Source organism: Littorina saxatilis, linkage group LG7, assembly GCF_037325665.1.
Source record: "Littorina saxatilis isolate snail1 linkage group LG7, US_GU_Lsax_2.0, whole genome shotgun sequence".
Taxonomy (NCBI): Eukaryota; Metazoa; Mollusca; class Gastropoda; order Littorinimorpha; family Littorinidae; genus Littorina; species Littorina saxatilis.
Window position 1 is genome coordinate 24,712,164 of NC_090251.1, and position 12,500 is coordinate 24,724,663.

The following is a 12,500-nucleotide window of genomic DNA, read 5'->3' on the forward strand; positions in this document are numbered from 1 at the left end:
GTTGTTGTTTTTGTTGTTGTTGTTGTTGTTGTTGTTGTTGTTGTTGTTGTCGTCGTCGTCGATGTCATTTGTTGTTGTTGTTTGTTATCGTCGTCGTCGTCGTCATCGTCGTCGTTGTCAGAGGTTATTTCTAAAGATTTCATTGATAGTCTTTGTTCTCGTCACCAAGACTTGCTAAGAACAAGCTTGGAACAGCAAGAGTTCCAAGAACAAGATTAGAACAACTCATTACATCATTACCAGTACGTCATTTGTATTTAGAACACACTTTAGAAAAAAACTCTTCAGCTACAAACCAGTCACCCTCACATGTCGGAGGTGTTTGTCTAAACCACTTACTGAAATGTTTTGAGGTTTAATGACCATACACATGTTGAACCGGTGAGTGTCTTCCGCTGCTTAATTCGCAAATAACTATTTTATTAAAGTCCGCTTGAAACGCTCAAAGATGAAATTCCATGTTAAAAAGTGACAAAAGTTTCACATTTTCCCGTTGACGTTGTAACAGCTTCCGATGATATTATATGAAAATTCTGATCCTCTGAGAGGATTCCCCGAAACAAAATCAGTTTGTACGCCTAATTTTAATAGAATTGTCCAAACAGTGTCGCTAATATTGTGCTAAAAGATGAATTCTAGAACAATGTTCACAGACAGACACCACTTGGCAAAAAAAATTTTCAGTGCTGGGAGATGAAAAAAAAACTACCTCGCTACGCGCGGGCTTCGCCCGCGCTCCGCTTGGATAATAATAAAGTAGATGTGTACTGCCGGGCAGTACATACCCCAAGCGAAGTCGTCCATCTGTGTGTACATGATTCTCTCTCTCTCTCTCTCTCTCTCTCTCTCTCTCTCTCTCTCTCTCTCTCTCTCTCTCTCTCTCTCTCTCTCTCTCTCTCTCTCTCTGTCTTAAAATGTGTCATCGATGACGTGTTTTCATACTTGCTAATGCGGCAGGCTAATCATGACGTCAAATTGAAACTTCTTGAAGTCTCTCAGAAAGAGAAAGGGACATGAAAACCATGTGGGGTTACTGGTTTGGGCTGAAAAAAACCCCAACTCCACCTAAAATTCAAGCGCCTATGGGGCTGAATTATGCAGCATAAATTGTGAAACATCAGGATATCTCACACTTTCAATTCTGCCATCATGTCAAATCTGACAACAAACCTACCCACAAAATGTCATAAATATCGGTGTAGAATTGAGACTTAACGGTTTTTAACTGCCAAAATAAGTTTTTTTGACTGGAATAGTTTGTCTTGAAATTCAGTTTGGGACAACGGACCCACCCACTAAATTTCATAAAGATAGGTGAAAATTTAAATGTAACGGTTTTTAACTGCCAAAATTATGTTTTTCTTCTGAAAAAGTATGGAGTGAAAATCAGTTGGGGACAACGAACCTACCCACAAAATTTCATAAATATCGATGAAGAATTGAGATTTAACGGTTTTTAACTGCCAAAAATAAGGTTTTTTGTCTGGAAAAGTATGTCTTAAAATTCAGTTTGGGACAACGGACCCACCCACTAAATTTCATAAAGATAGGTGAAGAATTGAAATTTAACGTTTTTTAACTGCCAAAATTATGTCTTTCTTCTGGAAAAGTATAGAGTGAAAATCAGTTGGGGACAACGAACCTACCCACAAAATTTCATAAATATCGGTGAAGAATTGAAATTTAACGGTTTTTAACTGCCAAAATTATGTTTTTCTTCTGGAAAAGTATGGAGTGAAAATAAGTTGGGGACAACAAACCTACCTTTAAAATTTCATAAGAATCAGTGAAGAAATAGGATTTAACGATTTTTTAACGGCCTTTAAATCATTGGTGATGTCATCATAACCCAGTCGTTGTAGTTGTCGTCGTAGTTGTTGGTGTTGTTGTTGTCATGTTCGTTGTCGTGATTGTTGTTGTTCTCGTGTTGTTGTTTTTTGTTGTTGTTGTTGTTTGTTGTTGTTGTCGTCGTCGTCGATGTCATTTGTTGTTGTTGTTGTTATCGTCGTCGTCGTCGTCATCGTCGTCGTTGTCAGAGGTTATTTCTAAAGATTTCATTGATAGTCTTTGTTCTCGTCACCAAGACTTGCTAAGAACAAGCTTGGAACAGCAAGAGTTCCAAGAACAAGATTAGAACAACTCATTACATCATTACCAGTACGTCATTTGTATTTAGAACACACTTTAGAAAAAAAACTCTTCAGCTACAAACCAGTCACCCTCACATGTCGGAGGTGTTTGTCTAAACCACTTACTGAAATGTTTTGAGGTTTAATGACCATACACATGTTGAACCGGTGAGTGTCTTCCGCTGCTTAATTCGCAAATAACTATTTTATTAAAGTCCGCTTGAAACGCTCAAAGATGAAATTCCATGTTAAAAAGTGACAAAAGTTTCACATTTTCCCGTTGTAACAGCTTCCGATGATATTATATGAAAATTCTGATCCTCTGAGAGGATTCCCCGAAACAAAATCAGTTTGTACGCCTAATTTTAATAGAATTGTCCAAACAGTGTCGCTAATATTGTGCTAAAAGATGAATTCTAGAACAATGTTCACAGACAGACACCACTTGGCAAAAAAAATTTCAGTGCTGGGAGATGAAAAAAAAAAACTACCTCGCTACGCGCGGGCTCCGCCCGCGCTCCGCTTGGATAATAATAAAGTAGATGTGTACTGCCGGGCAGTACATACCCCAAGCGAAGTCGTCCATCTGTGTGTACATGATTCTCTCTCTCTCTCTCTCTCTCTCTCTCTCTCTCTCTCTCTTCTCTCTCTCTCTCAGTCTCTCTCTCCTCTCTCTCTCTCTCTCTCTCTCTCTGTCTTAAAATGTGTCATCGATGACGTGTTTTCATACTTGCTAATGCGGCAGGCTAATCATGACGTCAAATTGAAACTTCTTGAAGTCTCTCAGAAAGGGACATGAAAACCATGTGGGGGTTACTGGTTTGGGCTGAAAAAAACCCCAACTCCACCTAAAATTCAAGCGCCTATGGGGCTGAATTATGCAGCATAAATTGTGAAACATCAGGATATCTCACACTTTCAATTCTGCCATCATGTCAAATCTGACAACAAACCTACCCACAAAATGTCATAAATATCGGTGTAGAATTGAGACTTAACGGTTTTTAACTGCCAAAAATAAGTTTTTTTGACTGGAATAGTTTGTCTTGAAATTCAGTTTGGGACAACGGACCCACCCACTAAATTTCATAAAGATAGGTGAAAATTTAAATGTAACGGTTTTTAACTGCCAAAATTATGTTTTTCTTCTGAAAAAGTATGGAGTGAAAATCAGTTGGGGACAACGAACCTACCCACAAAATTTCATAAATATCGATGAAGAATTGAGATTTAACGGTTTTTAACTGCCAAAAATAAGGTTTTTTGTCTGGAAAAGTATGTCTTAAAATTCAGTTTGGGACAACGGACCCACCCACTAAATTTCATAAAGATAGGTGAAGAATTGAAATTTAACGTTTTTTAACTGCCAAAATTATGTCTTTCTTCTGGAAAAGTATAGAGTGAAAATCAGTTGGGGACAACGAACCTACCCACAAAATTTCATAAATATCGGTGAAGAATTGAAATTTAACGGTTTTTAACTGCCAAAATTATGTTTTTCTTCTGGAAAAGTATGGAGTGAAAATAAGTTGGGGACAACAAACCTACCTTTAAAATTTCATAAGAATCAGTGAAGAAATAGGATTTAACGATTTTTTAACGGCCTTTAAATCATTGGTGATGTCATCATAACCCAGTCGTTGTAGTTGTCGTCGTAGTTGTTGGTGTTGTTGTTGTCATGTTCGTTGTCGTGATTGTTGTTGTTCTCGTGTTGTTGTTTTTGTTGTTGTTGTTGTTGTTGTTGTTGTTGTCGTCGTCGTCGATGTCATTTGTTGTTGTTGTTGTTATCGTCGTCGTCGTCGTCATCGTCGTCGTTGTCAGAGGTTATTTCTAAAGATTTCATTGATAGTCTTTGTTCTCGTCACCAAGACTTGCTAAGAACAAGCTTGGAACAGCAAGAGTTCCAAGAACAAGATTAGAACAACTCATTACATCATTACCAGTACGTCATTTGTATTTAGAACACACTTTAGAAAAAAACTCTTCAGCTACAAACCAGTCACCCTCACATGTCGGAGGTGTTTGTCTAAACCACTTACTGAAATGTTTTGAGGTTTAATGACCATACACATGTTGAACCGGTGAGTGTCTTCCGCTGCTTAATTCGCAAATAACTATTTTATTAAAGTCCGCTTGAAACGCTCAAAGATGAAATTCCATGTTAAAAAGTGACAAAAGTTTCACATTTTCCCGTTGTAACAGCTTCCGATGATATTATATGAAAATTCTGATCCTCTGAGAGGATTCCCCGAAACAAAATCAGTTTGTACGCCTAATTTTAATAGAATTGTCCAAACAGTGTCGCTAATATTGTGCTAAAAGATGAATTCTAGAACAATGTTCACAGACAGACACCACTTGGCAAAAAAAATTTTCAGTGCTGGGAGATGAAAAAAAAAACTACCTCGCTACGCGCGGGCTCTGCCCGCGCTCCGCTTGGATAATAATAATAAAGTAGATGTGTACTGCCGGGCAGTACATACCCCAAGCGAAGTCGTCCATCTGTGTGTACATGATTCTCTCTCTCTCTCTCTCTCTCTCTCTCTCTCTCTCTCTCTCTCTCTCTCTCTCATCTCTCTCTCTCTCTCTCTCTCTCTCTCTCTCTCTCTCTCTCTGTCTTAAAATGTGTCATCGATGACGTGTTTTCATACTTGCTAATGCGGCAGGCTAATCATGACGTCAAATTGAAACTTCTTGAAGTCTCTCAGAAAGGGACATGAAAACCATGTGGGGGTTACTGGTTTGGGCTGAAAAAAAAAACCAACTCCACCTAAAATTCAAGCGCCTATGGGGCTGAATTATGCAGCATAAATTGTGAAACATCAGGATATCTCACACTTTCAATTCTGCCATCATGTCAAATCTGACAACAAACCTACCCACAAAATGTCATAAATATCGGTGTAGAATTGAGACTTAACGGTTTTTAACTGCCAAAAATAAGTTTTTTTGACTGGAATAGTTTGTCTTGAAATTCAGTTTGGGACAACGGACCCACCCACTAAATTTCATAAAGATAGGTGAAAATTTAAATGTAACGTTTTTTAACTGCCAAAATTATGTTTTCTTCTGGAAAAGTATGGAGTGAAAATCAGTTGGGGACAACGAACCTACCCACAAAATTTCATAAATATCGATGAAGAATTGAGATTTAACGGTTTTTAACTGCCAAAAATAAGGTTTTTTGTCTGGAAAAGTATGTCTTAAAATTCAGTTTGGGACAACGGACCCACCCACTAAATTTCATAAAGATAGGTGAAGAATTGAAATTTAACGTTTTTTAACTGCCAAAATTATGTCTTTCTTCTGGAAAAGTATAGAGTGAAAATCAGTTGGGGACAACGAACCTACCCACAAAATTTCATAAATATCGGTGAAGAATTGAAATTTAACGGTTTTTAACTGCCAAAATTATGTTTTTCTTCTGGAAAAGTATGGAGTGAAAATAAGTTGGGGACAACAAACCTACCTTTAAAATTTCATAAGAATCAGTGAAGAAATAGGATTTAACGATTTTTTAACGGCCTTTAAATCATTGGTGATGTCATCATAACCCAGTCGTTGTAGTTGTCGTCGTAGTTGTTGGTGTTGTTGTTGTCATGTTCGTTGTCGTGATTGTTGTTGTTCTCGTGTTGTTGTTTTTGTTGTTGTTGTTGTTGTTGTTGTTGTTGTTGTTGTTGTTGTTGTCGTCGTCGTCGTCGATGTCATTTGTTGTTGTTGTTGTTATCGTCGTCGTCGTCGTCATCGTCGTCGTTGTCAGAGGTTATTTCTAAAGATTTCATTGATAGTCTTTGTTCTCGTCACCAAGACTTGCTAAGAACAAGCTTGGAACAGCAAGAGTTCCAAGAACAAGATTAGAACAACTCATTACATCATTACCAGTACGTCATTTGTATTTAGAACACACTTTAGAAAAAAAACTCTTCAGCTACAAACCAGTCACCCTCACATGTCGGAGGTGTTTGTCTAAACCACTTACTGAAATGTTTTGAGGTTTAATGACCATACACATGTTGAACCGGTGAGTGTCTTCCGCTGCTTAATTCGCAAATAACTATTTTATTAAAGTCCGCTTGAAACGCTCAAAGATGAAATTCCATGTTAAAAAGTGACAAAAGTTTCACATTTTCCCGTTGTAACAGCTTCCGATGATATTATATGAAAATTCTGATCCTCTGAGAGGATTCCCCGAAACAAAATCAGTTTGTACGCCTAATTTTAATAGAATTGTCCAAACAGTGTCGCTAATATTGTGCTAAAAGATGAATTCTAGAACAATGTTCACAGACAGACACCACTTGGCAAAAAAAAATTTCAGTGCTGGGAGATGAAAAAAAAAAACTACCTCGCTACGCGCGGGCTTCGCCCGCGCTCCGCTTGGATAATTATAATGGCAGCTTATATCGCGCAAACCGCATGAATCTATGCTATCCGCGCTTTATATATTAACTATGATCAAAAGCATCCTTTTTGAACTCCAAACTAACAACAAAATAACGTAACAGAAAACTTACACCATCACCAGAATCCCCCCCCCACCCCTCTTATCCGACAAATGATTTTTGTTTTCTCAAGCAGAGACCTAAAATACCGATTTCAAATGCTAAATTTCATACGCATCTAGAGGAGGGGGGGTGGGGGGGGGGGCTTGACCCCCTACGAACCCCCAGACCTTCCATCTATCCAGCCTCTGTATCCCTACCCGGAAGCCATTCCCTCTCATATACTAGGTTCAGCTCTGTAATTGGTCTAGTTAGTCACATGGTGCCCAAAAATGGTAATACTAGCAATCCACCCGGTCATTGCTGAAATACAGCGCTTTTGCCATTGTACCCCTTACGCCAAAACATTTCGTTTTCGACCGCTCGTGCGATCGACACCTACATTAGTATAGGAATGGCATGACACATAAAATATGCATGATAGCCAAACTAAACAACCTGTTCTGTGTCGATTATTGATTTCCTTTCCCCTTTGTATGTAAAAGCTGCCAAGCGGTGCCTATACTGAATTAAGGCCACTAATGGTTCGACGAAATGTTGTCCAAGAACGTAGTTGGGTTCTCAGCATGTTTAGGTGCTTTGAACACCATATAATCATTGTACAAAAATAATGGTGTCGTCGTCAACCTCTTTCTTGCAATAAAGCAATCATTTTCAAAATGTTTTATTAACATTTGACACCATTTTTAACACTTTTGACGCTGTATTCTCATAATCGTTTTTTTGAACACGAGCACCGTCAATGGGAACTATTCATCTTCGTGACTAATTGTTTAATCTTCTTACTTTTTTCTTTTTTTCCATCAGAAATGATGTCTCTACCTTATTAACAGAGAGACTTTCTATGATTTTTGAGGAATCATTTCTGAAGTTCTGTCAAAGTACAAAAACTTGCCTTTTCCCCCAAACATATTTTGTGCCTGTGATATTTACACAGGGAACAAAATCTCTTCATAAATATAACAAACAGTTGCTTTGTTACGTTATCTAGGGGCCTACTGAGAGTGAACTAAAACACACTTCAAAATTCTATCTTTATTATTCTGGAAGATGAATGAGTCCCATTAACTACATGTTTTACCCTAACAAGTCGCAAAAAACGTCAATTCTGATCCAAACGTCAATGTCAGATCCATTGCTGATGACGTCACACTCTGCAGACCAATCAAAAGACACCTTTTCTGAGTTTTGTTTTTATCGAGCACCTGTAAAAGAAAAAAGTGAAAAGCCTTTCAAAGAAACAGAACTTATTTGCCGTGCCATCTCTGCCCCTAATCCTTAATTGGCACCTTACGCATTCGTCAGGTCGATTGGATGGGGGGGGGGGGGGGGGTGCCCCGCCTTATTTGGGCGGCGGTCACGTGACCCCGGTAAAAGAAATCTGTGATCCAAAGAGCGTCTACACAGCAAAGTGTAAAAGTTTGAACCAAAATGACATTAATGTTTTAGTTGGGGTAGGACATTTGTTGCAATCATTTTTTTGCTAAGTTTAGTTTGGGAACCAGGCTTTTTGATTTTTACTTTGATTTTGTTTGTTTGTCAAGGTGTTTGATCTTTATGAAAAAAAAACATCATCTTGCAACCCTTATTTAGCATAACAGATGTCAAGGTTGTACCATAATTATGCGGTTCAATATTGTGGCCAAAGAAATAGACCTACTGTTTGTATGTATGCACATTATAATGCTGTGTCATAGGTCCATAACACAGTTTAACTCTACAAAGGGAAACCATATCAAATACAACTCTCATACCTAACGCATGTGCATTTTCCTTCGGTCGATCACTTCATTAAAAAAAATTTTTTTTTAAACCACGTCAACAACCCAGCAACAAACTGTTCAAATCAAATCACAACATAACGACAAGAGAATAATTATACAGCAAGGCTGGGGAATCATGATGAATGCTTTCAACAAGGAAGGCGGATTTTGCGACCAAGTGCAAGAGCGGATTTTGCGACAAACGGCGACAGCAGATTTTGCTACATTGAGCGACAGCCAATTTTCTGACAAATTGCGACAACCAATGTTTGTGACAAATTGCGACAAAGCACAATAATAGTTGCAATGAGGGATTGTGCATGCGACAAACTTTCTAGGATGTGCTACGGACAAATACTTTGTATCCAGCCATGAACAGTATCTACTTACCGGCAACGGTAAGAACAAACCCGCTGACAATAACCCACAACAGCGCTGTTCGTGAAGACATGAGTAGGAAGGACGCCACAAGCACTCACTCCACGCAACAGCGTCGCAGAAACTAACTTCAGCCTTTATGGCCGTGTCGCAACCCCCAACCCATCCCTAGCCCCGCCCCCCCCCCCCCCCTACCCCCTCTCTCTCTCTCTCCCTTTCTCTGGATGTCAGATCCATTGCTGATGACATCAGACTCTGCAGACCAATCAAAAGCCGATAACAGTTTGATTTGTTTGCTGTGTTTGCTTGCCACTACGTGACATGGTGCTGTTCCAGATTGTTACTGTGTCGATGTGATAGAAACATAGCAGTTGAGTAATATTGTTAATTTTAATCGATTTGACATTGTCTGTCCATCTTGAAACATAACCCCCCCCCCCCCCTTCCCTTCGCCGCCGGGCACCCGGCCTGTTTTTCATGGCAGAGCCTAGAGGCTCTGTGCACACCTTATTTTGAAAAGGATATTGTCTTCCATCAGCAAGACATAAAACCAAATCATCCTTTCGTTCATTCGTTCCTTTTCTTTCTTTCTTTCTTTCTTTCTTTCTTACTTTTTCTTTCTTTTCACTTGGCGTGTTTCAAGACTTTATTTTGAATCAAACACGATTTCACATGAACGGGCTGCGTGAAAAACCACAACTCGAAAAACACCAACTGTAAAAACGAGAGAGAGAGAGAGAGAGGGGGAGAGAGAGAGAGAGAGAGAGACAGAGACAGACAGACAGAAAGAGAGAGAGAGTGAGAGTGAGAGAGAGAGAGAGAGTGAGAGAGAGAGAGAAAGAAAGAGAGAGAATGAGAGAGAGAGTGAGAGAGAGAGAGAGAGTGAGAGAGAGAGTGAGAGATAGTGAGAGAGAGTGAGAGAGAGAGAGAGAGAGAGAGTGAGGGAGAGAGAGAGTGAGGGAGAGATAGAGTATTACAACATTGCAAAACCCTCAGTCTACACAACTAGGGCACAAGAAAGCCGTGTCTAATCAATGTGTACAAACAAATAACCTGATGGTTTGCACTGTTCAAACACTGACCAAAACCCTACTGAGTTCAAGAACACACTGAGCTGCCAAACTGAAATAATATACAACAGTAAGGCAAAAATTAAGACACTTAATGAAAAACAAATAAAGTAGTGTTTCACTAATACTCAGCAGTGAGGCAGACATAAAGACACTAAATCTCGCATTTTGAGTTAAGTTTCGTGTTTAAAAAACAAACACACACACACACACACACACACACACACATACACACACGCACACGCACACACACACACACACATCAGTTTTCTATACGACACACTTCTTATCAGCAATTCCAAAAATTAGTCAAATCTTAAATACCCAAGTTCAGATTGTTGAAAAAGAGGAAGACAGCGTGAATGAGAATACTGCTATGGCTCAAAAAGTGAACACATACCTTTAACAACAGTACACAGAATTGCAAAAAAACTAAACATCGATACAAAATATCAACATGAATAAAAATTAAAAAAATTTTAAAAAAAACATTTCACAAAAGCTGTTCAAAATATTTCCCGAATCAAAACCCAGATACCCAGATACCCTCTCAGACACCGTCGCTCAAATACAATGATATGCGATCGCTCATTCACATCGTCTTTCTTTGATGATAATTGGAATCACCTCTAACTCAAAGATGTCGTCCTTTTCGTCTAAACGATCATGTACTGTACACAACCACAGATCAGCCATGGCTTCTGTATGAGTCATGATCATGGCACCCTTCCACTTGGAAATATACCAAACACCAACAGCTTGTCCGCTGTCTCAGTGTTCAGAGCGGGACATTCTTGTGAAATCAGTTTCGCTACTGACATCTATGTCAAAGTGAAATCAAACAAGTCGCGTAAGGCGAAATTACTACATTTAGTCAAGCTGTGGAACTCACAGAATGAAACTGAACGTAGTCCGCCGCTAGTGCAAAAGGCAGTGAAAGTGACGAGCCTGTTTGGCGCGGTAGCGATTGCGCTGTGCTTCATAGCACGCTTTACTGCACCTCTCTTCGTTTTAACTTTCTGAGCGTGTTTTTAATCCAAACATATCATATATATATGTTTTTGGAATCAGGAACCGACAAGGAATAAGATGAAATAGTTTTTAAAAACGATTTCGGAAATTTAATTTTGATAAATTTTTTTATATTTTTAATTTTCAGAGCTTGTTTTTAATCCAAATATAACATATGTATATGTTTTTGGAATCAGAAAATAACGAAGAATAAGATGAAATTGTTTTTGGATCGTTTAATAAAAAGGTTTTTTTAATTACAAGTTTCCGATTTTTAATGACCAAACTCACTCAGTTTTTAAGCCACCAAGCTGAAATGCAATACCAAACCCCGGCCTTCGTCGAAGATTGCTTTGCCAAAATTTCAATCAATTTAATGGAAAAATGAGGGTGTGACAGTGCCGCCTAAACTTTTACAAAAAGCCGGATATGACGTCATCAAAGGTATTTATCGAAAAAATGAAAAAAAACGTCCGGGGATATCATACCCAGGAACTCTCATGTCAAATTTCATAAAGATCGGCCCAGTAGTTTAGTCTGAATCGCTCTACACACACACACAGACAGACAGACACACACACACACACACACACACACACACACACACACACACACACACACACACACACACGCACACACACACATACACCACGACCCTCGTTTCGATTCCCCCTCTATGTTAAAACATTTAGTCAAAACTTGACTAAATGTAAAAACCAGATAGACTGCTAACGTTCCAAAATTCAGAATACCCCGCCAGCGTCAATACCTAGTCAAAGTGGCATTACATCGCCAGCGTCTTGCCAGAGACTGAGGTTCTTGCAAGATTCTGAGATAAGTTCATTATCTGTATCATGATCATAACTGTCTGTCTACGTACAAGACCACTGGGTCGAAGTACCGTGAATGTGACGTTTCGTATTGTCATGAATTTAACGTTCCAATAGCCTACAATTCTTGTTTTTAAAAATGTATATATATATATATATATATATAGAATGAAGTCAAAAGTACAAGCGATCGAGTGCACATTTTGGCATTTTTAGCAGCGCTCTCATTATAAATTTATATATATATATATATATATATATATCAATGTGGCAAAAATTTTATTCAACAAAGAATTCCCGCTGTACACAAAAGGGAGATAAGAGGCTGTTGAGCGCATACATGTGTCCAAGCGTAGGGATGCTCTCATTTCATGTAAAAGCCTGAACAGATCTGTGGTGGTTTACATCATCGTTTACACAGGGCAGACGGTACATTCAACTATTCCCTCAAACCTGGATTAACGCTCTGATAAATAAAGGACATTAAGCGCTCTAACTGCATACGACATGTGTAACAGAGTAAGAGAGAGGTGTGCGGAACTGACCAATCTCATGACACCTGAGAGAATAACAAGCATTGCACTGAACAAGCGACTTTCATCCGCAAAACGACTTGAATTTCTCTGGATTTAACGCTGTTGAATGGTTGTGTGCAACACAACGGACAGAAGGCAGTCATAGTATACATCTCCATCAGCTACACCAAAATGCACTCCCATTATTTTGTTGAAAGCGACTAACAATTAAGAGACACTTGAGTCACAGTACCATGCATTATCATCGATGGTTGTCTAGTTGGGCATCTCGTTTGTCCGCT

General features: G+C 38.9%; 1 protein-coding gene across 2 annotated transcripts in view; it reads left to right on the forward strand.

Annotated features, from left to right (window-relative positions):
• The window catches only part of LOC138971000 (myelin regulatory factor-like), a 333,475-nt gene that overhangs the window by 143,787 nt on the left and 177,188 nt on the right, over positions 1-12,500 (forward strand). The window lies entirely within an intron of this gene.